This window comes from Alosa alosa, chromosome 11, assembly GCF_017589495.1.
Source record: "Alosa alosa isolate M-15738 ecotype Scorff River chromosome 11, AALO_Geno_1.1, whole genome shotgun sequence".
Lineage (NCBI taxonomy): Eukaryota > Metazoa > Chordata > Actinopteri > Clupeiformes > Clupeidae > Alosa > Alosa alosa.
In genome coordinates this window covers 35348219-35354218 of record NC_063199.1, presented here as the reverse complement: position 1 = coordinate 35354218, position 6000 = coordinate 35348219, and the positions used below count along the sequence as shown (strand labels likewise).

The following is a 6000-nucleotide window of genomic DNA, read 5'->3' as shown; positions in this document are numbered from 1 at the left end:
GATACAGCTGGTGCAAGATGGTCATGCTGGTGACCAGCCTGCCAAGCTTTACATTGTTGGTATAAGATGGTCATGCTGGTTTGACCAACATAAGCTGGCACGGCCAGTTAAACCAGCTAAAATGACCAGCTTGAGGTGGTACGACAAGCAAAACCAGCTGAATTACCATTGTTAGGTGGGTAAACCAGCTGAAGTATGTTTTCGCAAGAGATTTGCTGGTCTAGCTGGTCAACCATCATAGGGAGGTCAAACAAGCTGGTCAACAAGCTGGTCAACCAGCAAACCACCTTTAGCTGGGCAGGCTGTTTTTTTCAGCAGGGATGTAGTTTATATTTGGAGCATCTCCACTGGCTGTCACGAACAGGAAGTGAAATGTGTGTGCACTTGACATGATACATTAAGCCAATTAAGCTAATTCAACAAATTCATTATGCATCTCCAAATGCATAAAAAAGAAAATATAAAATTTAATGTATTGGTTTCGCATGTAATTAGTGTCCTTCAAGTGGCCCGCCCTCAACGTCATTGAACACAAATGGATTTTCCTTGGAGGCACCATGCTTGTTTGGCTTACTTACCCACACGCCCTCCCATTGAGCTGTGAGAATTGGTCATTTCCTGGAGCTCTGTGCTGAGCTGAGATAGAGAGAGAGGGAGGGAGATAGAGAGGGAGTGAGGGAGATAGAGAGGGAGTGGGGGAGAAAGAGAGGGAGAGTCTGAACAGAGCCCACTGACCCACATAAAAAAGCTCTCATTCATTTGGGCCAAAATACTCCCTCATAACTAAGCACTGACTCACACCACTGTGTTCAAACATGGGTGAGATGACCCCCACCACCCGCCCCCATCCTCAATGGCAGGCTATCAGTCACATCCAGCTTACCCCACACCCCACACACCTCCCCCCACACACACACACTTGTGAAAGCAGCTTGTATCACCAGCCTGAGCACGAGAAGTCAACATAACTCTTGGCCCAGGAATGCAGCAAAAGTTTATATGGGGGGGTGGAGTTTATATTGCGATTTGGATGGGGGGGTGGAGGGGGGTTGGATGGATGGGGGGGGCGGGGGTATCTTGGGCGAACACAGATGAGCAATTATCCTTTTCGCCACAAAGGAACAGGGTCTATTCTGGGGTCTATTCTGGGAAACCTGCCTCCTACTGGCCTCTGTCCAAACAGCCAAGGGAGAGCAGCAACATTTGGACAACGTTGGGTAAACGCTGATCTATCAGCTGGTCACTGCCAAAGAATGCACTATTAGTTCACAACCTATTTATACCTTACAAGTTATTTTGGTTGCAAAAGAGGTATTGGCTAAGGAAGCAGTGAATATTTTTTTTAGTAAATGGCCATGACTGTAAAGTTGATGGACATTTCATTGTTATTTAAGTCAGGAATGGACATTCTCTGGGCCTCATTCAAGCGAGTACGCTTTGGGAAAAGCTTTGTGCCCTCTGCAGTAGCAGCACTGAACAACACACAGCGGTGATGGATCACTGTGCCGCCCTCATTCCTCTGTAATGCCAACTCGTGATGGTTTTCCTGTTGTATCGGTGTAATGTGATGTATATGTGCTGTATATGTGCTGTTGTGATATATGTGCTGTATATGTGCTGTTAACATCTATGTGGGTGGGGTATGTGGTAACAGGGTGGTGGGTGAAGAACCGTAACTGTGTGTATCTATGTATTTCATGTCTGTGAGGCTTGTATGGTATGTGAAAACAAATTTCCTATGTAAGGACAAATAAACTAACTAACTAACTCATTCAAGACCAAATGACCACAATGTTCTGTAGCGCCTTACTGACAACTCACTGGAAATACCTATAATCGACTGCCTTTGAATCGATATTGTGGTATGTGAATTGACATATCAAGAGAAAGAACAGAGGTTAATGGTTAATAGTTTCATGATGTGGTGTGTGCTATAGTGACTGAGTGGTGTGACAGCAGACACGTCTAACTGTTCCGACTGAAGTGGCAACGCAGAGTATGATTTAGGACTCTGTAGAGTCACCAACACAACCCTCAACCAGTTCAAACCTCGCTGTTGATGTGATCCTAAAAAGAGGCCCTACTCAGATCACTCTGATGGATGGCTTGATGAAGATTATCTTCGTGGCAAGCCTGAAAAGATCTTTAGGGAGGCTTTGAGTAACATTTAAGAGTTCTTCAGTGGAACCAGTCAGAACCCTTTTCCTCCATATAACTTTAAAAGAGTGCCAAAGGTGGAAAACACCTCTTCCCCACCGTGGCACAATCTATCATTGCAGACAGGGATATACAACTTGCTGATGCTACAGTATGAGAGTGGGCAGATGCACACAGTGTGTCATTGTCTCCCACATACCTTAACGTCATGTGCCTGTGACTGAGAGAGAGAAACCACTGTGAGCCACAAAACCTTTCCTTTAAGGCACGTGTATGTGGTGCCGCTGGTTTCTATGGAGATGCATTTTCTGAATGTAGTCAGGTTGATCAGTGCCCATGCTCTTGTTTGTTCTCCCTCCAACTCTCTCCTTCTCTCTTTCTCTTTCCTTCTCCCTCCTCCCTCTCTTTCTCCAGTTCTTCGATTTCAGTCTCCTTCTCCCCATCTCCTGTCCACATAACTATGTTTAGCCTCTTTCTGCAGCTCCCCCTGCCAGAGATTAATTCAATTGTTTTTTGGCGTCTGCATACACTGTGTGAAGAAATGGGAGGTATGTGACTTTGAACTGTTTAAACTTCATTTCTCCAGTTGGCAACTCAAATGAGTCTCAAATGTTTTACTCTTGCCTGTACACTCCTTGGTAGGGAAATGCTAGACATCACAGCCTCTTAACTATGAAATCTCCCTCAAAACAAATAAATTACAGACCAATGTCTTGCTTTCACGTTGTTAATTCTCTTTGCCATTGTTGTGTTAGTGGTTGTGGGCTATGTTTTATGGTCTGTGAATGCAGCTAAGTGACGGTGGGTGTGTGACTAGGATTGTGGAGAGGTGGTGACTTTTGTCAGTTGTGTATGCTGTTTGGGAACAGAATAAGAGACAAAGCTCCATTCTTTCAATAAAATAATAAATTATTTGAAAAGTTCTTTTGATGGGAAGAGAAACCACAGACTGTTTAAAGGAAGTGGCTCCAAAGCTCACTTGCCAGGAAAAAAAACCCTAGCATGTTTTAACACTGGTGCATTCTTCTGATCTAACTGTTCAGACAGCATTTGATTTTTTTCTGCGTCATTGCTTGTGATGTGGCACACATCACTTGAAAGATTCATTTAGATTTAAACGGATTTGACACTCATTTAGATTTCCCCAAACGGATTTGACACTCATTTAGATTTCCCCAAACGGATTTGACACTCATTTAGATTTCCCCAAACGGATTTGACACTCATTTTAGATTTAAGCGTTTGACACTCATTTAGATTTCCCCAAAGGATTTTGACACTCATTTAGATTTAAGCGGATTTGACACTCATTTAGGATTTGACACTCATTTTAGATTTAAGCGGATTTGACACTCATTTAGATTTAAACGGATTTGACACTCATTTAGATTTAAACGGTTTGACACTCATTTAGATTTCCCCAAACGAGTTTGACACTCATTTAGATTTAGCCGGATTTGACACTCATTTAGATTTAAGCGGATTTGACACTCATTTAGATTTCCCCAAGCGGATTTGACACTCATTTAGATTTCCCCAATGGATTTGACACTCATTTAGATTTATTTTGACACTCATTTTAGATTTAAACGGATTTGACACTCATTTAGATTTAAGCGGATTTGACACTCATTTTAGATTTAAGCGGAGTTTGACACTCATTTAGATTTCCCCAAGCGGATTTGACACTCATTTAGATTTCCCAAAAGGATTTGACACTCATTTAGATTTAAACGGATTTGACACTCATTTAGATTTCCCCAAAGCGGATTTGACACTCATTTAGATTTAAGCCGGATTTGACACTCATTTAGATTTAAGCGGATTTGACACTCATTTAGATTTCCCCAAAGCCAGTTTGACCTCATTTAGATTTAACGGATTTGACACTCATTTAGATTTAAACGGATTTGACACTCATTTAGATTTAAACCAGTTTGACACTCATTTAGATTTAAACGGATTTGACACTCATTTAGATTTCCCCAAACGGATTTGACACTCATTTAGATTTCCCCAAACGGATTTGACACTCATTTAGATTTCCCCAAACGGATTTGACACTCATTTAGATTTAAGCGATTTGACACTCATTTTAGATTTAAGCGGATTTGACACTCATTTAGATTTAAACGGATTTGACACTCATTTAGATTTAAACGGATTTGACACTCATTTAGATTTAAACGGATTTGACACTCATTTAGATTTCCCCAAACGGATTTGACACTCATTTAGATTTAAACGGATTTGACACTCATTTAGATTTAAACGGATTTGACACTCATTTAGATTTCCCCAAACGGATTTGACACTCATTTAGATTTCCCCAAACGGATTTGACACTCATTTAGATTTAAACGGATTTGACACTCATTTAGATTTAAACGGATTTTGACACTCATTTTAGATTTAAAACGGATTTGACACTCATTTAGATTTAAACGGATTTGACACTCATTTAGATTTAAAGCGGATTTGACACTCATTTAGATTTCCCCAAAGCGGATTTGACACTCATTTAGATTTCCCCCAAACGGATTTGACACTCATTTTAGATTTAACAGTTTGACACTCATTTAGATTTAAACGGATTTGACACTCATTTAGATTTAAACGGATTTGACACTCATTTAGATTTAAACGGATTTGACACTCATTTAGATTTCCCCAAACGGATTTGACACTCATTTAGATTTCCCCAAACGGATTTGACACTCATTTAGATTTAAACGGATTTGACACTCATTTAGATTTAAACGGATTTGACACTCATTTAGATTTAAACGGATTTGACACTCATTTAGATTTAAACGGATTTGACACTCATTTAGATTTCCCCAAGGATTTGACACTCATTTAGATTTCCCCAAAACGGATTTGACACTCATTTAGATTTAAAGCGGATTTGACACTCATTTAGATTTAAACAGTTTGACACTCATTTAGATTTAAACGGATTTGACACTCATTTAGATTTCCCCAAACGGATTTGACACTCATTTAGATTTAAACGGATTTGACACTCATTTAGATTTAAACGGATTTGACACTCATTTAGATTTAAACGGATTTGACACTCATTTAGATTTAAACGGATTTGACACTCATTTAGATTTCCCCAAACGGATTTGACACTCATTTAGATTTCCCCAAACGGATTTGACACTCATTTAGATTTAAACGGATTTGACACTCATTTAGATTTAAACGGATTTGACACTCATTTAGATTTAAACGGATTTGACACTCATTTAGATTTCCCCAAACGGATTTGACACTCATTTAGATTTCCCCAAAGCGGATTTGACACTCATTTAGATTTAAGCGATTTGACACTCATTTAGATTTAAACGGATTTGACACTCATTTTAGATTTAAACGGATTTGACACTCATTTAGATTTCCCCAAACGGATTTGACACTCATTTAGATTTCCCCAAAGCGGATTTGACACTCATTTAGATTTAAACGGATTTGACACTCATTTTAGATTTAAACGATTTGACACTCATTTAGATTTAAACGGATTTGACACTCATTTAGATTTAAGGATTTGACACTTTCGGATTTGACACTCATTTAGATTTTAAGCGGATTTGACACTTTCCGATTTTTGACACTCATTTTAGATTTAAACGGATTTGACACTCATTTAGATTTAAGCGGATTTGACACTCATTTAGATTTAAGCGGATTTGACACTTTCAGTTTGACACTCATTTTAGATTTAAGCGGATTTGACACTCGGATTTGACACTCATTTAGATTTAAACGGATTTGACACTCGGATTTGACACTCATTTAGATTTAAGCGGATTTGACACTCGGATTTTGACACTC

The 6000-nt window shown here is 39.5% G+C and overlaps 1 long non-coding RNA gene across 1 annotated transcript in view; it reads right to left on the bottom strand.

Annotated features, from left to right (window-relative positions):
- Window positions 1-560: 560 nt before the first annotated feature.
- Window positions 561-6000, bottom strand: part of LOC125302880 — an 88632-nt gene continuing 83192 nt past the window's right edge. The window contains exon 3 of the long non-coding RNA XR_007194980.1: window positions 561-636. This is a non-coding gene — a long non-coding RNA (uncharacterized LOC125302880). The remainder of the gene's footprint in view (window positions 637-6000) is intronic.